This window comes from Ovis aries, chromosome 3 (genome assembly GCF_016772045.2).
Source record: "Ovis aries strain OAR_USU_Benz2616 breed Rambouillet chromosome 3, ARS-UI_Ramb_v3.0, whole genome shotgun sequence".
Lineage (NCBI taxonomy): Eukaryota > Metazoa > Chordata > Mammalia > Artiodactyla > Bovidae > Ovis > Ovis aries.
In genome coordinates, this window is record NC_056056.1 from 1355200 (window position 1) to 1380169 (window position 24970).

Consider the following 24970-nt stretch of genomic DNA (forward strand, 5'->3'; position numbering starts at 1 on the left):
CCCCTCCCCTACAGGCCTGGCAGGCGGCTCTCAGATGGCCTCGGTGGCCAGCAAAGAAGCTGTCCTGTGCTGCGGCCCCAGGCGACCTCTCCCGCCCTACCAGCCTGCCCTGCCCGTCAAGCTGTGCTCCAGACGCACCAGCACACTGCTGGGAGAATCACGTTTCTAGTTGAGTTGTGAGGGGTGTGTGTGTGTGTGTGTGTGTGTGTGTGTGTGTGTGTGTGTGTATGAAAGAGCCTGGTTGGTTTTGTTTTTTTTTTTTTTCCTTGCATTTTCCGATTACTACCTTGGAAAACAAAGCAGAAACTGCTATGAGTGCCTATTACAGCAAGACACGCATGATTCAGACTGCAGCGGCTGAGCCCTGTGTTTGCCTCCTGGCTCTGCTGCCCATCGACTCTGCAGCCTGGAGTGGGGCTCGTGCTTCCTGAGCCTCAGCCTTCTGATCTGTGAAATGGGGGTGTGGTGACAGTGACTTCAGGGCAGTTGTGACAACTACATGGGGTGAAGCACGGACGCGTTCGGCACGGCCCTGGCCTGGGTTTGTGCTTCTGAAGCAGCTGTTACTTGCGTTATTTTCATGAGGCATCTTGTTAGACAAAGAGAGAAAGAGGGAAGGGAGCGGATGGGGGTGGTGGGAGGGAGCTACCGTATCTCCAACTTGGTGGCGCAGCGGCAGAGAGCCGCCTGCCGATGCCCGAGATGCAGGAAACTCAGGCTCCATCCCTGGGTCGGGGAAGTGTCCTGCAGGAGGAAACGGCTACCCGCTCCAGCATCCTTGCCTGGAGAATCCCACGGACAGAGGAGCCTGGTGGGCTACAGTCCAAGGGGTCTCAAAGAGTCAGACACGGCTGGACACACAGGCAAGGAAGAGCCAAGCCCCCACTCTGTCTCAAATCCTGGAATGGGCTTTGAGCAGGATTCGAGCTCCAATCCTCTCAAAGAGTCATGTCTTGAAGGCTGCATCCCTGAATGTGGGAGCTGAGATCGGACCCACAGGAGTTTCTAGCGCTTGCTCTGAGAGGCCTCAGGCGACTCTTTGCGCCGCTGCTGCCCTGGGCTGTTTCCGGGGTCTGGGGGCTGTGGGAGCCCCCCCCAGTGACTGTCAGAGGGAGTCGGGGAGGCAGGCGGGGCAGGGAAGGTGCTGGACCCTCCGATGCGCCCCGGGACCCGAGGTGGACACGCCCCACTGTTCTCAGGGCTCCTGCCTGACTCTTTTAAAGCCAGCTCCCCCTCCTCCCAGGCGGCTGCTGGCACTTGGTAATTTTCAAGGGATGAAGAGACTGGTACTTTCCCAGAGAGGCAGGGAAAGGCCCATCCGGGGAGGGGGTGGGAGACGCATAGGGTCTTGTGGGGACTCAGCCAACAGGTAAAGAAGCCCGGGCTGTGATGTGGGCAGGATGATGCAGCCACGGCCCTCCAGGGCTGCGTGCAGGCTCTGCACCCGGGGACCTGCTTGCAGGACCCCGCCCCCGAGGGCCTGCCCAGAGACCACCAGGACCTCCTACGACAGTCAACAAGGGAAGGAGCTGCCCAGAGTTGGGGTTCCTTAACAACTCAACAGTGCGTGCTCCGTGCCCCGAACCACCTCCCCAGGGTTAGGCGCCTCCCCGCCAGCCCTCCTGGCCCGTGTCCAGTTCTGTCTCGTGAGGATGGAGCCAGCCCTGCGGCTTGCCTCCTCAGCACCCTCTTCCCTCCCTCCTTAGAAACTGTTTGCTCGGCACAACCACATGCTTAGCTGTAGATATTCCCAGCCACACGCCCCAGAGGCCAGGGTGGCCCTTGAGGCCCACTACCTACGTAAACTCAAGTCTGGCAGGTGGGGCGCCTGGAAAACTCACTGTTTTCTTGATCGCAGGAGGCTGATTCAGACACATCCCTTTTGCCCTTCACCCGTCTCCTTTCCTCCAGCCTAAGATGTGAATGAGGTCTGGGGCTGCGGCAGTCATTTTGTGACCAAGAGGCTGAGCGGGTCCCTGACGTCACTGTGGGGTACCTCAGGTGGCGCTAGTGGGAAAGAACCTTCCTGCAATGTAGGAGACACAGGAGATGGGGTTCGATCCCTGGGTCGGGAAGATTCCCTGAAGGAGGAAACGGCACCCCGCTCCAGCATTCTTGCTGGGAAATCCCATGCACATAAGAACCTAGCGGGTGGCAGTCTATGGGGCTGCGAAACTCAGGCACGACTGAGCGGCTGAACACACACACGTGGCAGGGACGAAGAGCCTGAATCTGGATAAGTCGCCGCAGTCAGGCTTCTGCGACGCAGCTCAGTGTCAGCTCCGCCTGGTCCCCACCTCACTAAAGCTTTAATGAAGGAGTCTCCTGAAGCAAACTCTCTTGGTCTGTGTGTGATGAAGCCTTGGGAAATGAATTAAGATTGAACTGTTCCCCCTGCCAGTTCTTGGCCCGATTCTTCTTGTAGATGGAAGGATGAGACAGCCAGGTTAGCTCTGGGCCGTGGAGCTCAGTGCAGCCTGCAAGGGAACCCAGTCTCCTTCATGGAAACAGCAGATTCGATGTTTGGCCTGGAAATTGAAGAGAAATCTCTGTATGTTCAGCTGGGAGCTGCCTGCATCACGATCGCCTGGGGAGGCTGCTGGGGTCCTGGGCCCCCTAGACTTTCCTAGTAGGGACCCCTGGAGCCTGGAGGAGGGGGAGGAGGCACCTGCTTTTAGAACAAGGCTCTCCCCCCCCCCAGCTGAGTCCTCGCCCCTCTGCAGGGGCGAGTCCTTGAGCTGGTCCCCCCTCTTCACTCATCTGGGAAACACTGCTCCGGGCTCCCTCTGAGCCTCCCCTCCGTGGGCCGGACCCCTTCTAGCCCAGGGCACCTCCCATCTCGAGATTTCTCCAACCATCAAGGAAAGCGCAAGCTCGGCCTGGAAGAAGCTGTCGTTAATGACACTCAAGTGTGGCCACTGCAGTCCCGCAACCCGCAGCCGTCCATCTTTCCTCCCCGGCCAGCCACCGGTCCACACGGCCGTCCACTGCCGCTGGGCCCCGGGCCTCACACAGAGCCCTGCACCCTGTGCCCTCCACCCTGTGAGACCACGTCTGTGTCTGTGTGAGCCAGCACACCAGCCCCTCCCCGGGCCTCCTCATGGCGTGTGCATGTGTGTGTGTGGGTGTGTGCGTGCACACGTGTGGGAGCCCCCCACCCCGGCCTTCCCCCGCCTCCGCACCTAAGCAGCGTGCTAGATGTGAAGTCGATTCAGGACACAATTCCTGGGCGGTCAGCAGTCACCCCGTGAACAGTCACTGCTTCTCTTCCAGGTGTTTAGCCGGGAGCGGGAAACGTCACATCCCTTGTGTCTCAGGAGCCGCTCAACAGTGCTGGGAGGCAGGGCCTCGCTGTCACACCTTCAGAGGCTGAGAAGAGGCTTGGGCTGGGGGGGTGCCTGCCTCCTCCCAGCTGGTGGGGGAGAGGCTGAGATTGAGCCGGGGGTCTCCTGACAACTCCCCCACACCCCGGGGGCCCTCTCATTGGCCCCTTGCTCAGCTGAGCAGCCCGGGGCTCACGGCCGGGCACTGAGGAGCCCGGGGGGGCCTGGGTTTCTTGGGCTGCATTTTACGCAGATGCTGCCCCCACCCCAGCCTGATATCCGGCGCACCCCAGCCTGAGCCTGGATTCGCACTCGGGCTGTGCCTGGGCCGCCCTGTTACCCTGCCCCAAGGCCGTTTCTTGAGGCCACCGAGAGGAGCTGGGGACTGGGGACAGGAGAGGGTGAGCAGCAGGGCTGGCAGCTGGGGGCGAGCTGAGGGCCCGGGAGGTGGTGTGTATGAACCCCCTCCCCCAACCGCACCCGGAGACGCCTCCCCATGGCCCCTCAGCTGGGGACACCAGGAAGACGTGGAGGCTGGCGGGGGCCCGGCCCCTGCTCCCCCAGGGACGGGTGGGAATTATCCAGAAGCGGGACCTGCCCCGAGGGGAACCTCGGCCCAAGCGTGGAGGTGCTGACGGTCCTGTCGTCCGAGTGGGCATGACCACACCCCAGGGGCTGCCCCCAAACCCACGGGCGGAGCTTCCCTGGGGCTGCGCCTTGCAGAAGCCACGTGTGGAGGGATTAGCTCAGTGAACAAACACTGAGCCCCCGGCCTGGTGCTCGGAGGGGAGGGGTCCCTGCCCTCGGGTCCCGGCTCCGGGGCTGCAGGCCTGGGGGGGGGGCACAGGTGGTCATGGGGACCTTTCTGCTGGCCCCCATGGTGTCATCACCGCGGGCCCGCACTGTCCCCACTCCCCTGGCCCCACGGTTGGCACTTCCTGGGTCTCTGTGCGTGGAGGGGCCACGTGACAGCTTCTGACCAGCGAGCTCTGAGCGGGACGGGGTGTGGCACTTCCAGGCTGAGCATTCAGTTTCCAGAGCAGGACACTCTGGGGCCAGCCTGTCCCCAGGGGGCTGCTTGGCCAGCCTGCCTCGTGTGCGGCCAGAGCCTGGGGCTGACCGCATGGCCGTGCAAGCGCACGGGCCCCACGCCGCCCTTCATTCAGCAGCACAGGCTGCCGGGCTCTCCTGGCCAATCCAGGTGCCGGAGGCGCGACCCGTGGTCCCTCGCGACGCTGTGGGTTGCAGAAATCTTGGAGGATGGGTTTGGGAACCCCAAACCTGCCACCTGAGGGAGAGGGAGAGGGTGTTGAAGGCGGGGCTCTGGGAGGGCCCCCCACCTTCTCTGCCCGCCGTGGGCATGTGCTGACGCCGGTGACTCCTGAGATGCGGGTTCTCTGTGACCCTGTCCCCCTTCCGCGTGCCCCTCCCAGGCCTGCCCCGGACGCCAGGTGCCCCCCCGCCGCTGGCAGAGCTGCTCAGCGCCCGGTCCGGGGCCAGGTGGCCGGTACCCACGGGAGACACGAGGCCGGCCCAGCCGCCCAGGTGGCTGTCACTCGGCCAGAGGACCAGCTGGCGTGGGGCCCGGGAGGCGGGGGGAGTTCACAGCTCTGATTCATGGCCCCGCCCGTCCCAGGCCCTGGGCAGGTCTCAGGCCTGGAGGCGCAGCTGGCCTGGGGGGCGGTGTGGACGGGCTCCTCTCACCTGCAGAGCCAGCTTCTCCTTCTCCCAGACAGAGGCGGAGGTGAAGGTGTCTGCTCCCCATGAATCTTCGTGAGAGAGCGCCCTGGGCTGATGTAATTAAGCCCGTGCATCTGGTTGCCATAGCGTTTCTGCCAGCGCTGTGCCCGTCAGCCGCAGAAGTGGGTCACGTTCACCTCCTCCTCATTTGTGAACTTCTGTAAAATAAAGATAAATCCGATCCAAGAGTGCGCCCTGCTCGTGGCTGTGAACTCGCCCCCTGGCTGCTTCCTCCCGCCCCCCCGTCCCTGCCCTCCTGTGTCCCCTCTGGGCGCCGGGTCATCTTTGCTCCGAGGCCTGAGCCTCTCCACAGTGGAGGCTTAGGCAGCAGCCGCAGGCTGTCCTGGAGGCCAAGGGAGACAGCGCGCAGCCGCCTGAGTGGTCTGCGGAGCTGCCTTGCGATGAGCGGGCGCCGCGGTGGGGAGGCGCGTCCCGCCTGTAAACATCCATGCTGAATTTTCGCCAGCCTGGGGCAGGGGGCCCAGAAGGGTCCCCTGGTCTGTCATCACACCCTGCCTGGGGTGGCCCGGAGCACAGCGCCACTGTTCACAGAACGCCTGCCTGTGCCAGACCCAGAGGACGGGAAACGACTGGGCGGGAGCGGCGCCTGGCGGAGGCGCTAAAATGGGGAGGAAGAGCGCGCTGTGGTGGAGGCTGCAGCCCCGAAGCCCTGCCCTCCCTGCCCGGGCCCCGCCTGCGGCCTGACTCGTAGGGCCTGCAGCTGGCCATCAGCTGGGACCAAACCCCGTGACAGACGCCCTTAGAAGAGGAGGCCGTGCGAGGAGGGAGCCTCCAGCCAGGGGGCCCAGGGCGCTCGCGGCTGGAAGGATCCTTCTGGGGAGCCCCCAGGGAAGCGCGGCCCTGCCACGCCTTGGTCCTGGACTAGTGGGCCCAGGGCCGGAGAGAACACAGCGCTGCGGTCTTCAACCGCCCGCTGTGGGGACGGGTCATGGCAGCCCAGGACAGTCACCCGCCCCGACACGCATCGGGTGTGCCTCCCAAGAGCTGGGCTGATGGCTAGGGCATCTCAGTGGGTCAGGAAGGGGCTGCCCAGAGCTGGGGGCCAGGGTCTGGGATGCACGCCGTTAAACTTCTCTCTTTTTCTGTGTTTCTAGCATCTCTGACCCCTGCAGGAGGAAGGTGACGGCCTGGGAGTCACAAGACGGACGCAGGGCGTGAACCCAGGGAGCAGGGATGGCACGGCCTGCCCTCCAGGGGCCCTGGGCGTGCGGAGACTGCAGCAGGAGGCCCCAGGGAAGCCCAGGCTCGGCCCTCTCCCAGGGGTCCCGGCGACACTCAGTGACAACACGGGGTGGCTGCGGGCCTGGGGGAGGCAGTGAGCGAGACCCCCCACCTTGCTCCTGTGCAAAGCTTTCCATCTGGTGTGTGGGGTTGGGGGTGAATTAACAGGAGAAGAATCGGGGAACACCACGCTGGGAGCCACCGGCGGGGAGGCAGGCGGTGAGAGTGTATAGGGCGGGGGCTGGGGGGCACGCAGCCTCCGAGGAGGGGACGTCAGGCCGGGATCTGATGACGGGAGCCGGCCCCTCTGAATCTGGGAACGGAGATCCCCCAAGAAGGGGCATTCCAGGAGGAGGAGTCCCCCCACCGCCCCCAGGGGGGCGCTCAGATGGACAAAGCAGGCGGGCAGGAGGGCGCCGGGCAGGGCCGAGGGGCATCGGGGTGCCGGGCAGCGCCGGGGTGCATCCGGTGTGCTAAGGAAGGTGGGGGCGTGTGCAGCCTGGTGTCGGGGTGGAGGGCAGGGAGCAGAGGGAGGCCGTGGGGAATCCCGGCCCCATTGGCTCAGGCCCAGGAGTGAAGGTGGAACTGGGGGGGGGACCCGCATGGATTTGGAGACTGCTTGAGAGCCGAGTGGACACCACTTCATGTTGGCTGGAATCAACGATGGGGAGAGGAGTCTCCACCCAGCACCTCCCGGGATGGTGGCCCGAGCCGTGGGGCAAGTGTGGTGGCCGGGGGTCTTTGGGGATGGAGACCCTGTGAAGCGCAGACATCAGTGGGCAGCTGAGGTGAGGGCCTGCAGTGAGGGGGAAAGCTGGGCTGGACAGGGTGAGTGGGCCCCAGCAGACCCCAGCTCATGGTGGGCGCCCAGCAGACCGCAGCCAGCCTGCCACCTGACTCCCCCCAGATGGAGGGGGTGTGGCAGGAGGGGAGGCAGGCAGGGGGCAATGCTCAGCCTGGAACTGGGGAGGCTCCAGAGAGGACAGAGGCCTCCGGGCCAGCCTGTGGCCCAGGGACATGCTGGCTGGTCACGGCGGGCCAGCGGGAGGCAGAGGCCCCCATCCGGCGTCCCTAGGACCGCCCTCTGGGCCCCGGTTGGAGCCTGGGGACCTGACATGGATGAGCCACACTGTCAGCCCTCCGGGGTCCTGGCAACCGCCCGCCCCCGGGACAGGAAGTTGCATCAGCCTGGGGTCCAGCTCACGTTTGCCCTTGCTCCCGAGGCCCCAGCACGCTGCCTCCTGCCGGCATGTGTTTGCCGCTGGCTGCCTCCCAGCTCGGTAGCAGGAAGGTCGGGTCCCCCGTGAGTGACCTTGGGGAGCCACGGGGCTGCCGTGGCAATGTGGGCTGGAGAGCCTTCCGGAAACACAAGTGAGTTTGTCTCCAGGGAGACACCCAGCACACCTCATCTCGGGGCTATCTCTGTGGGCAGGGCTGGGGGGTCCTGAGACACCCAGTCCAGGGGGAACTGTCCGCTGGCGAACGCCTCCAGGCCAGCTCACTGGGCCTGCCTGGCAGTGGGAGACACGGGCAACCACCCCCCACCTTGAGTTGTGGGCCTCCCTGGATTCCTTGATCACCAGACAGGATCTCCCCCTTGGCTGGGCTAAAGAGGCTTTTGTAGGAGCTTGGGCTGGATCTGGTGGAGGGAAAAACACCCCTGCACATGCCAGTCCATTCATGAACTTCATCTGATGCCCTCTGGGCGCCCAAGGCTGTGCCATTCCAGGGGTGGGTGCTGAGGGGTGAGATGGACCCTGAGCACCTTCGTGGGAGGCCAGGGAGTGTCCACAGGGTAGCTGGAGGGTGGTTTGGGATGGACGGAGCAGGAGGCATGAGTGTGATGTGGGAGTCAGGACAGGAGGCAGCTTGGCAGGGGTTGGGTCAAATCTCCCAACTCCCTATGTGGCGTCCTCACCCCGGGACCAGACGTGACCTCATTTGGAAACAGGGTCTTTGCAGCTGTGACCACCTGTGGCATCTCCCTTCGTCCCCTTCCAGATTCTGGGCTCAGTGTGCTGGGCCTTGGCTGAGGCTGGATATCAGTCCCAGCGGAGCTCAGCTTCACAGACTCGGAGAGGGCGTCTGCAGGACAGCACAGTCCTCAGAGCTCCTGGTGATGAGACGCTGCGCTCCAGACGAGGCCTGGGACCTAAACACGACATCGCCAAGGAGCAGCTGAGCAAAACACTGGCTCTCTGGTCCTCCGTTTTCTCTTCCGCAGAAGACTCCCTTTCCTCCAGGAGACGATGGAGTCTAACACACTCTCCACACGATGAGAGTGAAAACTCGGCTACAAAGTGAGGTGTGTATGTATATGTGTTCAATTGTGTCCAACTCTTTGCACCCCATGGACTGTAGCCCGCCAGGTTCCTCTGCCCATGGGATTCTCTAAGCAAGAGTAATGGAAAGGGTGCCCAGACCCTCCTCCAGGGGATCTTCCCAGCCAGGGACCAAACCCACATCTCCTGTGTCTCCTGCATTCGAAGGCAGATTCTATACCAATTGTGCCACCTGGGAAGGTCAAAATGAGACGCTACACTTAAATATAAGATACATGGTATGGCCATTGTTAAGAGAATCTAGGGAGACACACACACACATGCACACACATGAACACACGTGCGCACACGCATGCACACACACATGTGCACATACACGCACATACATGCACACACGCACACACTGCATCTCGTCCTTACGGCCCCACCTTTCAGTCCCCTCATTGCCTCAGAGCCAGAGGGGCCCTTGCCAGTGACCCAAGCTGCACTCGCCAGACTGGGGCCTGATCCCACGGTGCTGGGCCTGTGTGAGCACGTGAGCGTTGTTTATCATCCCACAAAGTGCATTTCACTCAGGGATCTGCAGGGAAGGGGGTGGAAACATTGCTTTACTAACACAACAGACACCAATCTATTACGGAACAGAATTTACAGCACCCTGTCGTCTGGAGATAATGAGGCTTCAAAGGGCTGCTGGACTGCGTCTGGCCACTTCAGGCCACGTCCCTACAGGCTGCGTCCTCCTCTGCCTGCAGGAGCCTTGATGGCAGAGCCTGGAAGACCAAGCACCCCAGTCTTCAGCGGAGAAAACGTTTCCCGGCCTCCCTCGCATGACAGACCGTCTGGTGGCTGAGTAACCACCACTGGGACAGACGTGTGTGCCCCATGCCACCTCCAGAAACAGTCCCTAAGAGGCAGCTTGGTACGTAGCCTGTGACCCCTTTCTCTGTGACTCCTTTGCTCCATCCTCCATCCTGTTGACTGGAACAGAAATGCGATGGCTGGAGCTCAGGCTGTTATTTCGGGCCATGAAAACAAAGGCCACACCCTAGGGAAGGCAGACTGGATGCCAGAAAGGTCTGGGTCCTTGAGGCAGAGCTGCCAAACCATCCCTGGGTTGCCCAAGCATAGTCCTAATGGAGAGACTCTCCTTGTAGTTGCCAGAACAAAAGCCCACCAGTCAGAGCATGACATCAAGGGGGAGAATGGCTGGGGCGTGGGGAGGAGAGTGTGAGGGGCTGAGGCTGGGAGGTGGTCAGGGACGGGGGTCCCTCCTGCCTCCTCTCTGCAAAGGCACCAGTCCTCAGGAGGGGATTCCATGCTGGTCCTCTGCACCTGTCTGTGAAGTCAGCAGAAGTCCTGTGATGATCACCCCAAGCTGAAGGAGAGGGTCTGTCCCCTGGGGAAGGGCTCCAGACACCACCAAGGTGAAGTCTTTGAGGTGGAGTGTCTTTCTTCCTGAGCCCCATCACTGGCAGGACTAGGGGAGCCCCAGGTGCAAGGTCTGGGCAGAATCCTGGGCTCCAGGCTCTGGGGTACCCCTCAGGGATTATATGAAATGCACCCCTCCTGATATCTGTCCCTGCTAGCTGGGCTGTGTGGGGACCACTTTCCAGGCACAGAGGGGCTCTCAGGTCCCCTGATGCTGGGGCTTGCCAGGCCCTCCCCCTGGGAGGTAGTGGAGCGCATCTCCTCTCATGCTGAGGAGGCTTGGTAGACAGGACCTGTTGGCTCTGGGCCGGAGGTGGGGCTCTGGATGGATCAAGGGAGCAGAGACCCAGCGTCACCGTCTCATTCTGTCTGCCGCGTGTCTGCTCCAGGTCCCCCACTGGACGGGGCTCTGGGAGGAGGGGCCCCACCCAGCGTCACCGTCTCATCCTGTCTGCCGCGTGTCTGCTCCAGGTAGAGGGCCTCGGTTCCGTCTGGGCTCAGCTCCCAGCAGTCTGTCCCAGATGAGTGCCCGCAAGAATTTGCTGAGGGAGCCACTCAAAGTCGCCCCTGTCTCCTTTGCTCAGATCTGGGCTCTAACCATCCCTGCCTGCCTCCTGCAACCTGGCCTCACCCGTGAATTCACTTGCTTCACGGAACACCAGTGTCTGCCAACGCACCTCCACGGCGTGGCTCAGCTGGCTGCCCCCTGCCCCCCAGACCATGTCTAGGCCAGACTGAAAGCTCTGAGGGTCAGACTTGGCCAAGGGTGCCCCTGGCAGGGAGCAGACTCCTGGCTCAGACATGCTCCCTACATGGGCTGTAGATGAAGGAGGGACGGTGCTGGAAACCCTAGTTCTGTGCCCCCCGGGCCCCCCAGGACTCGCCAGGCCCCCTGAGTTTTCTCCTCCTTCTTCCTCTTCCCCTGGGGGAGGGGGTCCGGGCTCCTCCCTGCCCGGGGTCTCACAGTCTGTATCATGAGGGGCCGCCCTGTGATCCCAGCCCCCTTCGGAGAGCTTGGCCAGGCCTGGGGTGGGGTGGGTGCCGACTGTGGGGGTCACACCGCCCGGGCTGATTCACGGTCCTCGGGGAGCCGCTCGCTGCCGGTTACGGCAGGTTTTTTCCGCTCCTCTGCGGCGGCCTCTTCCTCCCTGGCAGTAACTTAATTAGCTCTCTGTTTTCCAAACAGCAAGCGTGACTCAGCACTTTCGCACGGGGAGGGGGGGTCTAGGTCTGTCGCTAACCCCCCAGGTGTCTTTTAGCCCAGTCCTGCGGGAAATCAGATGCCGGGGTCAGAACAGGGATTAGTGGGTGGTTTCCAGGGCTTCGGCCTTCCTGGTCCTGCACGGTTGGGTCCGACCTGCCTGCTGGCCGGCTCTGAGCTGGGGTGGGGCCCGCGGATGCCCGAGGCTTCTCCCCCTCAGGAGCTCAGGCCCCAGCAGTTGCTGGAGTTCGAGAACAAGGCCATCAGCTCTGCAGATATTTCGGTCTCAGGACTGAAAGGCCATCGGAGCTTTCCTAGGGCTCCTGGGGGGCCGGTGGGGCGTCAAGGGCCGCCTTCTCTGCAGCCACGCTGGCTGGGGGGCCAGGGCACCGTTCTTCCCCCCAGCTCTTTCTCCTCCTCGTTGTCTCTCCTTCCCTCAACCCTGCTCCCATCTCCACCCCCCACAAACACCCCTGTTTCTCCGTCTGTGCCAGGCCTGTCCTGGGCTCAGGGGACACTGCCGGGGAGGGGTGCCCATGGCTCCAGCCCTCGCGGGCCTTAGCAGGGGGGCATGGAGGAAACCAGCTGCCCGAGGCAGGGGAGGCGCTCTGGGGCCCGTGGGAGGGCCCTCCCCACCCCCGACCCCTGCAATTGGTGTCCTCGAGTGGTGTCCTCATGTTGGTGTCCCAGCAGCACGGGGGCGACCCAGCACAGGGTCTGCTAGGAGGATAGGGGACCCCAGCACCCAGACCCCCAGGGGCCCCTCCCTGCCTGCCTCTCTCGGCCTCCCCAGGGCTCACCCCTTCTCCCTGGAAGCGCCTGCTCCCCACCAGGTGCGGGAGCAGCTGTGGCTCCGGCAGGCGCAGCCTGGGCGTCCCTTCCTGGGGAGCAGTCAGAGGCGGTGTCCGAGCCGGGCGTTTCTGTGCCTCTGGACAGAGCCCCCCTTCCCTCCTCCACCCCTCATGGTCCATCTCTCTCTGCAACAGCCCCCGGACCTGCGTGGGCAGCGGGGACGGGCCGAAGGGGGCTGCACGAGCGTGCCGGAGCCACAATAACAATCCGCGCGAACGCAGTGCTTCAGTCACAGGACGCGTGAGCCTTAAATCCAGGAGGTTCTCGGGGCAGTCCGCTGCTCGAGCCCCCAGCTCTGGAGGCGCCTGCGGTCCTCGGCTCTGGCCCTTTCTCCATCTCTGGGCTGGCAGCATGTTCCTTCTTTGACCTTGGCCTCTGACCTCACACCTGCTCTCCGCCCTGACCTCCTCCCGCCTCCAGCAGGAACCCTGGGGATGGCACTGGGCCCATGGGCATCTTCCAGCATCGCCTCCAGCTCCAAACCCTGCCCTGGGCCCCGTCTGCAGAGCCCCTTCCATATGTGGGTTCCTTGGTCACAGGCCCTGGGCATTAGGACGTGGGTCTCCGTGGGGGGAGGGCTGTCACTCTGTCCCCCAGAGGGTCACCATCTGACCCCCATCACCCCAGCTCGGCTCGGCCTGGAAAAGGTGCCCCTGGGCCTGAACAACCCCCTGGCAGAGGCTCGGTGGGGCCTGATCCTCATTAGGGCCTGATGAGGCCGACCACCAGCGCCGATAAGCTGGAGGCACGGGGCTCCTTCATTACCGGCTGCAAAACCTAATTATGGATGTGGAATAAATTACGTGTTAACATGGAGATGAGTCCCCGCTTCTCCTGCCATCATTAAGCAGCTAGATAATAAGGCCAGATGCTCGGAGACGGGAGACAGGCTGGCGACGGTGGCGTCAGCAGTGCCAGGTGGAGGCGAGCAAGGCAGGGGCGCTTCTCCCCCTGGAGCGGGCCCCGGGCCCATCACCCCACCAGGCCTGTCCAGTTGGCTTTCCGGCTCTTCCTGGGGGCTGCAGCCTCCAGCGGGGCCCGGCTTCCTGCCGCCTCCCAGGCCTGGCTCTGGGCCGGCCCCAGCTGCTCCCTCCTTTTCTGGTCCGGGTTCCTGGAGAAGCAGCGGGAGTCTGCTGGCCTGTGCTCCTGCTGCGGGGGCCCTGGGGCGAGCCCCTCCCCAGCTTGTCTGCCAGGCCGGGCAGGGGGCGCCCCCGGCCCCGGCTCCCGCTGGCCCTCCTTTTGTCGGGGTTTCAGGAGCCGCTGACCTTCCGTTTTCCGTGGTGGAAACCAGGGCGGTGGTCTCAGGCTGCCCGCTTCACAGCCTTGCCCCGTGGGCCCTGGCGCCGCCTCCTTGAGGACCGGGTGCGGCCCAGTCCCTGCCCACGGGAGGTCCAGCCCTTGGCGGGGGACACCCTCAGATGGGAACCTGGAGCACGCCAGCACGCTTGCCTGCACCCAGGGGGGCACGGAGGCACCTGGCTCGGGGTGGAGAGTGTGGCCGAGGGAGCCCCCAGCCAGGGTCTGAGGACACTGCGCTCTTCCCTCCGATGCTCTGCCCCAGGCCAGCTGCCTGGTGTCCTTAAGAAACCCGAGTCCTCTCTGGAGGGGCTGCCTATGACCGCTTACCCAGCGTGTGAGTGCCGCGTTGGAGTCAGTCACTCCCGGCCCCGCTTTAGGGATGCGGGTGGGGGTGGGTGGTCTGCTGAAGCTGTCCATGGGGGTTTGTGACATGCATGAAGACGGTGGCCGAGCCTGGCTCTGGCCGGAGTTGGGGTCCGACCGTCCCTGCCAGCCCCGGTGGGCCTCTCCACCGTGGCGGTGCAGACAGAGGCTCAGAGACTTTCTGAACCCAGAGCAGCGTCTCCCAAGTGTGGTCCCAGATCCGACTTTATTTCGGCAGCCGTGGCTGGTCCCCATCACCGCTGTTTCCTGCTTCCCCAGAACCCAGGAAGCTACATCGCCCAGGATCCCCTGCGCTGGGGCTGGGGCCTCGGGCTGAGCGAGGTCAGGGTCAGCCACAGGGCGTGGGTGTGCCTTCCCCTCCTGAGAAGACCCTGAGGCTCAGGAAGGGAGGGACAGCGATCCTGGCTCCCTGTGTCGAGGAAGGGGGAGAAGGTGGGGAACCTGGGCCCATAGGCCAGTGCCCTTCCTCGTTAAGTGTCAGAAAGACCGATACAGCCCGTAGGTTGGGAAGATGCTCTGGAGGAGGAAAGGGAGTCCCATGGACTGAGGAGCCGGGTGGGCTACAATCCACGGGGTCGCGCAGAGTCCACGGGGACAGATCGGTCTGTCCTCGGGTCGGAGGCTCGGCTGCTTCACACGAGGGGTCCCTTTCCTGGAAATAATCATCCAGGTGGTGGGTCCTTGAAGCTTGGAAATGCCAGTGCGTCCCGGTCCCTGGGGCTCAGCCACAGGGGGCTGTCTCCTCTGCCTTTTAAAGACGCCAGGTAGGCAGGTGCCCTTTGGAAAACCCACCTCCCCTCCCCAGGCTCTGCCCTCTGGCAGCCTCAGGGACATCTGGGCTGATTTCCCTCCCCATTTAGAGCTCAACCATTTGCATCCCGAAAGGAGACCAGGCTCCAGGGCCGCTCATCCCCCTGATTCATAAAGTCAGCGATTCGCGGAGCTCGCCGGCCAGTGTTTATGCCCTTTTATACGCGCAATCCATTTGATGACTGAAGGAGCAACAGCAACATCGGCAAGCCCAGCATCTCAGTCGATACCGTCCGACTCCGCTGACTTTGAGACCAGGCTGAAAGGTCATCTCGGGGTGTGCGCTCTGGCCGCGGGGAGCCGGGCGGGGCCGCCTGGAGCCGCGATGCTGATGTTGTGGAAAAACGGTCTGGCCCTGTACTCTAGCGGATGGCCCCAGGGTGCGGCCGTGCCTCTCGGAGGAGGCCCAGTGCCAGGGAACCAGCACCACCCAGACGGGTGCTGCAGCCTGCGGGTTCCCCCGTAACAAACCGAGCGGTGAGGCTGCCAGAGACTCAGATTTACACCCTCGGGGGCTGGGAGGGAGGCAGAGGCCATCGCCTTTGCGCGTCTCCCTGACACCCGGCCTCTGCTTGCATGCTGCCAGCGCCGGGAAGCTCAGCACTGGGAAAACTCCTCTGACGCCAGGTGACACCCACCCCCCAACCCCTCACTGAGCCGCCCCCGGTGGCTCCACCTCTGAAGGCTGAAGCCTTCCACACTCAGAAGGGAGGAGGGTCCTGAGGCCGGAGGCGGCCAGCCTGGCCCCTGCCCGAGTCCCTGGGCCTGTCCGCTGTGTTTCTCAGCTGCCTCCTTCAGGTCCACGCCTCTCTCTCTTCTCCCTGTCCTAGCTCTGGGCCTCGGACCCCTTCTGCACACCCGATGCGACCCCTTCCCCCACCGGAACCCTCCCTGGTCTCCACGATCCTGCAGTGAAGGCTTGAACCAGGGCCGGCCGGCTGCAGCCCTGGGGAGAGCCGGTGCCCGCGGATGGAGCCCTGGACGTCAGATCGGAAGGGCCTGCCATCTTGGAGCTCAGAAAGGGAGTGAGGCTGACAGAGCCACGGCCTGGCCTGGGCCCAGTGACCCTGCCCGGGCTGGGGTGACCCGACCGTCAGCTCTGGGTCCCGGGCACCGCCGTGCCTCCACTGCCCAGGGCTTCAGTGCCCGGGAGACGGCCGCCTGCAGACCGCCACGGGCCGTGTCCGCTCCTATGCTTGGTCCATTGTCTGCGGTCCGGATGGCTGCGCCATGAGCACAGCGGGGGTCTACACTTCATGCCGCCTGCGGGAGCTGCCCTGGCTGCTCCCACCTGAGCCACCCGGCCTGGGCCATGGGGACTGCGGTGATGCCCAGCTCAGGTCACGAACTCAAGGGCCGGCCCGGAGCCCTGTACCTTGGGCTCTGAGGAGAGGTGGCCGGGCCAGCTGCCCCAGGGCCCTGCCCCCTTGTCCCCCCACTGCATGGTCCCAGCCCTGGCCCCAGCCTCCGTGTTTGGGGCCCTGCCTGCGTCCATAGGCCTGGCGGCTCAGAGGTCCCTCAGGATGACCCAAGGGTGGGTCCTGTGGGGCCAGGGGTGTGGCCGCCCCTGCGCTGGAGCAGAGATTTGACTGGACCGCACGACCTCCAGCATCTACCGCCTGTTCGCTGTCCCCGGCTTCTCCCTTGGTGGGGGTTCCATGATTGTTTGGTTCCTTTGTGCAGATGGCTCCTGCGAGAGCCTGTGCCGGCGGGAGAGGGGGGTTGCTGGGGCCTGGGAGCAGGACGCTTCTCACCCAGCAAGCCGCCTTCAGGCAACTCCAGCCGTGCACTTGTAGAGCCACCGAGGCCTGAAGAGTCTGCTTGAGTCTGCCACGGGTGGGCCCAGTGTCCGAGACTCGGAGCCTCCCGACGCCTTCCGGAGCTGTCTCCGTCTCCCCTCTGCTGGACCCAGAATGCCTTGAGGGCTGGGTGTCTGCATGGAGCTCCAGCGGCAACTGAATTAAGGGGTCATCACCCAGGGAGCTCACGCCAGCCTTCCGGGACTAGCTGGTGCCGGTGGACGGCGGCCTCCTGGGAGCTAGCACCCGAGGAGCTTCTCCGCTGGGCATCACATCTGAAGCTCCTTGATTCGCAGGCCCGGCCTGGAGCCGCTGAGCTGCAGGAAGGCTTGAAAGGAGCATCTCCTTTCTCGGCTCTTCCTGAGGCCGTCAGCTCCTCTGAGTGTCCCAACGTCTTCTCTCTCAGGACCTGCCGCTGCCAACATAGAGGCAACCCAGGCGCCCATGTAGGTGAGATGAGCCCGGAGAGGAGACCCTGTCCGGCTGTTTGCAGGAGGCAGTGGTGGGACCCTGGAGCCGGACTGCGCGGTGACGCAGCAGGAGGGTGGGCACCTTCCCGGTCCCTGGTCCTGGGGCAGCCTGGTGGCGGGCTGGGGCTGCTGCTGGCAAAGGCCTTGCTGTTCAGGAGGTCCTCGAGGGCCGCTGATGGGAGAAGGTGCTGGGGATGGGGGAGGCTCGGGGGAGGGCAGGGAGGTCCTTCAGGAATAGCCTGAGGCTCAGTAAGCAAAAATGAAACAGAGAAAAACGCGCCCAGCAACATCATCCCGGCAACCTTATTTTCCAGCCCATACCGGGAAGGGAAAGACACGTAAGGAAATTGCTGTTTTTTCCGGAGTCGCTGCTGGAGCCGTCTCTGCTGTCATGGCCCTCTCTCCCCGGGGCCGGACTGAGGAAATGAGAACCAGCTCGGGGTAAGGGGCAGCTTGCATCCCCCAGCAATCCTGGGGACTCGGGCCCATTAGCAGAGAATGCGTGTGATCCCACTGGCCTCGCCAGATGCGGCTCTCCATTCCGCAGGAACCCGGGTCCCGCTGCCCTCGCAGGTTGGCCACTGAGCTGAGCCCGGCTGTCCAGGTGGTCCCTGGTCTGCATGAGCTCGATGCCTTCCAGGAGGAGCAAAGGGCTGAGCGGCCATCTGATGAGGACATTGGTTTCCTGCAGAGGGGGGTGGGGTTAAGAGGGCTGCAGGCTCTTTGCCTCAAGGCTGGAGCCCCTGGTCTTCCCACGTGAAGCCTGGTGCTCCCGCCGGCCTCAATGGAGCGTCACAGACACAGGGCCGCCGGCTCGGGAGCCGGGAGGTGCTTCCTCCACAACCCCCCATCCTGCCCCAGACCGCAGCCCAGGTCCTGTGACGTCACTGCCCAGCTGTGCCCTCCCTCCAAGCTGGGAGGCCTGGACCAGGGCAGGTGAGTGCTGTCTCCTGTGCAAGCAGTAGCGTGAAAGTGCAGTCGAAGTGGTAGCCACTCGGTCGTGTCTGAGGCTTCGCGACCCCGTGGGCTCCAGGCTCCTCTGTCCAGGGGATTCTCCAGGCAAGAATACTGGAGTGGGTTGCCATGCCCTTCTCTAGGGGGTTTTCCCAACCCAGGTATCGAACTCAGGTCTCCTGCGTCGCAGGCAGATTCTTAACCATCTGAGTCACCAAAGTGGAGACGGAACCTTGAAGGAGCCACCAAGGGGGCTCACAGGCTGGCCTGCTGACCTGCAGCTGCTCTGAGACCGCTTGGAATTAGTCAGTGTGTGCAGGCGTGTGTAGGTGTGTGCAGGTGGGAGGCAGTGGGATGCAGGGCACACCGAGGAAAGGCCCGGCACCCCACCCCAGCCTCCCCTAGCGAGGAGGAGCAGAGATGATGCCAACCTCCACCTTCCTTGGCCAGGGCCCCGCCTCCCTCCGCTGCCTTGCTGGGTGCCTGTTGCACTGACTTACCAGCCCCGAGGGCTGGGCTGCGGGGCGAGCCTGGATCCTTGCGGGCGCACCGTTCTGGCACCTTTCGCTGCCTGCTGTGTGATGAATAAGCGTCTAGTGACTCACCAGCTGGAGGACAGGCTGTGTGTGCCGACGGCCAGCGAGGGCAGGGAGAGAAGCGGGCGGGACGCGCCCCAGTTCCACCTCCGGTCAGCCCCTGGGGTGGGCAGCCAGATGGCTGAGCGGAGGCACCACGTGGGATGAGGGTTTCCCAGGGACCCTTCGGAGGGCTGGACCTCACCTTGTGCCCACGTCCTGGCAGCGTCTCCAGATGGAGAAGAAGAGCTTCACAGAGACACAGCCTCCCCGAACCGCTTTAATCTTTGCTGATCTGACAAGATCAGTAAAGGCAGAAAGTCCCGCTCCGATTGGACAGTCGTCCCTGGGGCGAGCCTTCGCAAACATGGAGATTAGACGTCCTTGTACACAAACCTTCGGAAAAGCATTCTAAAAGGCAAGGGAATAAGCATCCACGTCATAGAGCCCATGAATATTCACCTATAGGCAAATGTATGGAAATTTATGTAAATAGTCGAATTTTCAGTGACAAGATCAAACACAGAAAGAGAAAAGCCAAGAAATGGGGTCTAAGTACACGGGGCCCTCAGCCTAGGGTTCAGCTGGGGGTTGTGGGGGGGAAGTTGGGCTATTTAATAACTTGTGTTGGGACAGCTGGGAAGGCTTTTGGAAAATGGTAAAAGTACGGGTGTGAGAGTTGGATCATAAAGAAAGCAGAGTGCTGAAGAATTGGTGCTTTTGAATGTGGTGCTGGGGAAGACTCTTGAGAGTTGCTTTGACTGCAAGGAAATCAAAGCAATCCATTCTAAAGGAAATAAACGCTGAATATTCATTGGAAGGACTGATGCTGAAGCTCCAATACTTGGGCCACCTGATGCAAAGAGCCCACTCATCGGAAAAGACCATGATGCTGGGAAAGATTGAAAGCGGGAGGAGAAGGGGAGGCAAAGGATGAGGTGGTTGGATGGCATCACTGATTCAGTGGACATGAATTTGAGCAAAGTGACATGGTGGAGGATGGAGGAGCCTGGCATGTTGCTGTCCATGGGGTGGACCCGGGGGGGGGCCTTCCCTGGAGGCTCAGATGGTAAAGAATCCGCCTGCAATGCAAGAGACCCAGATTAGATCCCTGGGTCGGGAGGAACTCCTGGAGAAGAGAGTGGCTGCCCACTCCAGTATTCTTGCCTGGAGAATCCCATGGACAGAGAAGTCCGGTGGGTTATGGTCTGTGGGGTTGCAGAGTCAGACACAAGAGTGACTGAACATTTTGACTTCATTTTTTTCAAAACTGGACCTGCCTTCACACAAGCCCCGAAGGTACCCGCAGCAGAGGAAAGTGAGTCCATTCGTTACAATAGCCTTACTGTGACTCAGAGACAAAGGCTTCAGAAGGGAAAGTGACAATTCCAGCTACATTTACAAAAAGCCCACTGTAACCCAAGTCAAGGCTGACAGACCACGTGATATTTGCAACCCCCTGAAACACAAAGGCCGACTTCCCGCACAGATAAGGAGCTCCCAACATTCGTGTAGGAGAAAATTCTCAGCAGCTGAGTAGAAAAACAGTGGGCAAAAGATATGAACTGAGAGTTCCCAGACAAATTAAGAAAATATATTTGTTTATTCGGCTGTGCTGGGTCTTAGTTGCGGCACGTGGGATCCAGCTCCCCGACAGGGACGGAACCCGGGCCCCCTGCACTGAGCGCGTGGGGTCTCAGCCCCTGGACCCCCAGGTAAATGTTGCCAGTGGCCTTGAGACAAGTGAGAGATGCCACCCTGATTCTTCATAAGAGAAGCGAAAATTCAAAGAGCTCGGAGACACCATGTCTTACCTCCCAGGCTGAAAGTCTCCGAAAGGTTTCCCAAGCACCCCAGGAGGAAGCCTGCACTCTCGTGCTTTGCTAGGAGGAAGGCAAAGTGGCGCGGCCTCCGGGGAAGGGAAGTCACCAGCATCGGGCAGAATAACAGACGCGTTTGCCCTCAGATCCTTTATTCCAAAAACACAGCACATACAATATGCGATGTGATTTTACACAAGGTCATTTGAAACGAATGGTTCTTAAGAACAGACTCTAAGAAACAACCCACATACCCACCACGGGGTGCCAAGACACACACCTTGCGGCATCTGCATGACGGGATACACACGTCAGTGAAGACGAAGAGTCCACGCCCCTAGCGTCACCTCCGGGGGAAGCATGTGGCGACGGCGAGAGGCAATCACTCGCCAGCGGGGCTTGCGCACCAACACTCGCCTCTCCTGGTTGTTGGGCTCAAAGGACTCGACCTCATCCTTACAGCCTGTGAACATAATCTCTAACAGTAGATTTATTAACGCCAAACCCTGCTTACAGGAGACCCTTTTAGAGACAGTACACCCCCAGGAAATGAAACGGCGATGGTTCCCATGGGAGCCGCTCCTCAGTACCACAGACCTGGGCCACCGAGGAGGGGGCAGCTTACCTGCCGGTGAGCAGACCGCCTCCTTCACACCTGGAAGGTGCTGCTCGGCCTGGGCCTGCTGACACAGGGCCTCAGACGGATCAAGCCGATTAGAGCTCCTGAGCCAGGGACGTCGCCTCGCTTCTCCCGGGCCGGCAGCCCCCAGATCACGCTTCTCTCAGGGAAAGGCCACACCCGCACAGGTGTTTGGATGAGGACTGGACCCCAGCCACCTCCCTCCCATTCCAGCCTCTCGGGCCTGCTGCGGGGTAGCGGGGGGCGGTTCCTTTCCCTTGAGCCTGGAGAAACCGCTCGCTGCCCACGGGCCGGGCCCAGCGGTGACCCAACCACTGCCCACCTTCTCCAGGGAGCCCCAGGTCTTCTGACGTGTCCCGTGCTGGCCTGGGCTGTACTGCGGCTGTCGGTGCCCTTTGTGGGTCGGAAGCTCAGTCCTGAGCGACTTTGTATCCGAGGATGGGGAACCTGGCGTCTCTCCTACACCTGGCGTGAGGTGTCAGCCGCCAACTGGCACTGCCAGGAGCGTTGTCAGCGACTGACCTACAGGGCACCTGGTGTCCGCCTGGGCTGCTGCGGCTGCTGACCTTTGACACCTCCCTGAAGGGGGTTCAGGGCGGCGGGGGCGCTCTGTGCCCCAGGGACACTGGCGGAACAGGTCTGCAGACGGCTGGATATTTTCAGGAACTGATTTCATGACACCAGTCCTGACATCTCCTCATATCTGCTGCTGCTGCTAGGTTGCTTCAGTCGTGTCTGACTCTGTGCGACCCCGTAGACGGCAGCCCGCCAGGCTCCCCCGTCCCTGGCATGCTCCAGGCAAGAACACTGGAGTGGGCTGCCATTTCCTTCTCCACTGCACGAAAGTGAAAAGTGAAAGGGAAGTCGCTCAGTCGTGTCCGACGCTTAGTGACCCCACGGACTGCAGCCCACCAGGCTCCTCCATCCATGGGATTCTCCAGGCGAGAGCACTGGAGCGGGGTGCCATCGCCTTCTCCTCATATCTGGAGAAGAGCTAAACCCCTTCCTGGTGACACCAGCTCCTCGTGACGAACAGAAAAGGTTCTGTAAACTAAGCGCTCGGCTGTGTGGAACTCCCTTCGTCACCCAAACCTTATCTGTTGGTCCCCCCACGGCCTCGGCGGAGCAGTCTCTCAGCGCTCTCCGAGCTCTGGTCCCCTGGGCTGCAGCCCCCATGTTGCCCCCATTGAGCCCGAGCTTCCACTCCCATGCTGCGTGTCTTCTTTAGCGGACAGAGGCCAAGAGGTGCGGGGAGCCAGTGTCAACATCGGCTTCTGAGTGGCATCGGGGCCCAATCTTTACCACTTAATCTGGAAACAGGGTTAGGTTAGATGTTCCAATTAAAAACAGTCACTACCCGCTAGCCCTGGCATGTTCAGCTACCTGAAGCAGCTTCACCTTCTTTCCCCTTCTCCCGGGTGGAGCTTGGCCTTGGTCTGGAGACCTCGAGCTTCCCCTCAAAAACCACGAGATGCCTGCTTCCTGGTCTCTTGTGAGAGCTTGGCCACCCTCATCTCTCGCCCCCTGGAAACTGCACGGGCATCGTAACTCCGGGAGCCAGAGGTGAATTCCATGGGCAGCTGTGTGGGGTCAGCCATCACAGGCCTCCTGCAGGAAGAACTCTGCGGAAACCAGGAATATTCCAGGCCCCTCCAGCTGCACCCAGGCCTGGGCGTCTCACGCTCTGGCCTCCGGTCCCTCCTGAGGAACTGCTGGGTTTTGATTCTGGGCCAAACTTTTAATAAAGAAAATTCATCTACAGATGTTCTGCCATCAGCCAATATATTCAGTTATTGGAAGCTGGGAGATTTAGTGGCAAGCCGGTTGTTTTATTTGCTCTCTGGATGAAACCATTTTTCTTGCGTATTTAATATCCTGGAGGAATATTTTCCCCGGCAAACGCTCAGAGGGAGACAGCAGATCCATTCTGAAGCCACAGGGTCGTTATTCTGCCTCCTGGTGACTCGGAGCAGGCATTTGAGTGTTTGCTGTCTCCTGCGTCATTAAGGAGAAATTAGGATGAGATCGGCCTGTAATTGCAGCTGTAATCACCTAACAATCCTGGCCTGATTGTCCCCGCGCAGACTCCCACCGAGGAATACAGTCGGTGGCCGCTTAGACTGTCTCACTGAAGCTGGGGCTTTTCTATGACGAGCCAGCCCCAGGCTCTCTGGCAGAGGACTCTGTGTGGCTCCCCCAGAGGTAACTTGCAAGCATGAATGGAGAAGGGCCTCCCACTTCTAAACGTTTTAATTGCAGCTCATCCTGCGGTGGTGGAGGACTTCTAGCCGATGAGACTCTAATTAAGCTCAGGCATCTCCTACCCTCCCCACCTCGTCAGGGGTCAGGGCATCTGGTGAAGGAAACCCAGTCACATCAACGAGAGAGCAAGAAAGGATTTGGGGGATTATTTTGTCTTGGGCTTGATGAATAAAAATGCCCAAATCTCACAAACGTCAGATTTCATTTGCTTGGGCTCCAAAATCAAAGCAGACAGACTGCAGCCTCAAAATTAAAAGACGCTTGCTCCTTGGGAGGAAAAATATGAAAAAACTAGACAGCAGGTTAAAAAAGCAGAGACTTCACTTTGCCAGGAAAGGTCCACGTAGTCAAGGCTGTGGTTTTCCCAGTATTATGTATGAAGGTGAGAGCTGGGCTATAAAGAGAGCTGAGCGCCTAAGAATTGATGCTTTCCAACCATGGTGTTGGAGAAGACTCTTGAGAGACCTTTGGACAGCAAGGAGATCCAACCAGTCCATCCTAAAGGAAATCAGTTCTGAATACTCACTGGAAGGACTGATGCTGAGGCTGAAGCTCCAATACTTTGGCCACCTGATTCGAAGAGCTGACTCACTGGAAAAGACCCTGATGCTGGGAAAGATTGAAGGCAGGAGGAGAAGGGGATGACACAGGATGAGATGGTTGGATGGCATCACCGACTCAATGGACATGAGTTTGAGTGAGCTCCAGGGGATAGTGAAAGGCAGGGAGGCCTGGCGTGTGGGGTCCATGGGGTCCACAGTCCATGGGGTTGTGCGGAGTCAGATGCAACTTCATAACTAAACAACAAGCCTCCCAGAATGTGTTAGGTGTAAGAGACTCACAGACTGGGAGGAAGGGCAGCCGGAGCCCGGGACGAAGGAAGGGCGCAAAGGAACACAGAGAAGCAATACCCCGTCTGGGGATGGGGAGTGAGAAGCTTCTGGAAGGCGGAACCCTGAGCTGGGGAGGGGAGGACGGATGTTGGGGGTGCAGGCAAAGGTGTTGAGGTTAGCCTGGAGGTGGCCTGCTTCGTGGGTCTCACGGGCGGGCAGAGGGGGAGGCTGCGGGGCGCTGGGCTTAGAGGGGACCTGAGCCAGGAGGAGGAGGCCTGTCCACCCACAGTGCAGTGTGTGGTTGTGAGCCGAGTGCCCAGTGCGCGTGGAGACGTGGTCCTGGGGCAGGGAGGGTGAAGTGGTCCCCAACCGTTTGAGGCTTCACCCCTCCCGCAGGCTGCCCTGCTGGCCAGCACCCCTACCCTGCACTTTTCCTGGGTCCTCTGACTCCATCTCTCCCCTCCCCGTGGTCCAGGGCCCACCCAATTTCTCATGGGGGCGCTGACCGCGATCCAGGGAAATGCCCGGGAGACCCCAACAGCAGGTGAGCCCCGGCCGGGGGTCATGCCTTTCCTCCTCAGCGTGTCCCTCACCAGTGGGCTCAGGGGTCGAGCAGCACGCCTCTGCCCTCTGTCTCATCTCACATTCTCCTGACCACGGGCCAGAGCCCAGGGGCATCGCTGTGACCGGCAGGACCTGGCCCCACACCCCCGCGGTCTCCTTGCCCAACCGGCTCCCTGTCTCATCTTGGCGGCTCCAGACTCTGAGGGGGCCCGCGGACGGAGCTGGATGTTCCTGGACGCCCTTGTGCCGACTCCGAGGGCGAGTCAGCTCCTCCGCTCTCTGCCTCGGGTGCGGTGCCAGCTGGGCCCAGCTCGCGGGGGGCACCGGCTCTTCCCCAGGCCCACACCACCGGCCTGCCATCCACCCTGCCAAGGAGGCCAGCGGCCTCGAGCAGAGCAGAGGGTGGGGGCCGGGATGGAAGGCCACCTGCTGCCTTGACCGCTAGTGCTGAGGCCGGCCCTGAACTCTGACCCGTGTCTTCTGTGGGCC

The 24970-nt window shown here is 61.8% G+C and overlaps 2 long non-coding RNA genes across 2 annotated transcripts; one reads left to right on the forward strand and one right to left on the reverse strand.

Moving 5' to 3' along the window:
* Window positions 1-2290: 2290 nt before the first annotated feature.
* On the reverse strand, window positions 2291-5096 carry LOC121818979 (uncharacterized). Its single transcript, XR_006059041.2, has 3 exons — window positions 5028-5096; window positions 3183-4611; window positions 2291-2528 (listed from the first exon to the last, which is right to left on the reverse strand). It is a non-coding gene; the product is annotated as an uncharacterized LOC121818979 (long non-coding RNA).
* A 1085-nt stretch (window positions 5097-6181) lies between these two features.
* Window positions 6182-12989, forward strand: LOC121818980 (uncharacterized). Its single transcript, XR_006059043.2, has 4 exons — window positions 6182-7676; window positions 8307-8610; window positions 9343-9509; window positions 12206-12989. It is a non-coding gene; the product is annotated as an uncharacterized LOC121818980 (long non-coding RNA).
* Window positions 12990-24970: the final 11981 nt, after the last annotated feature.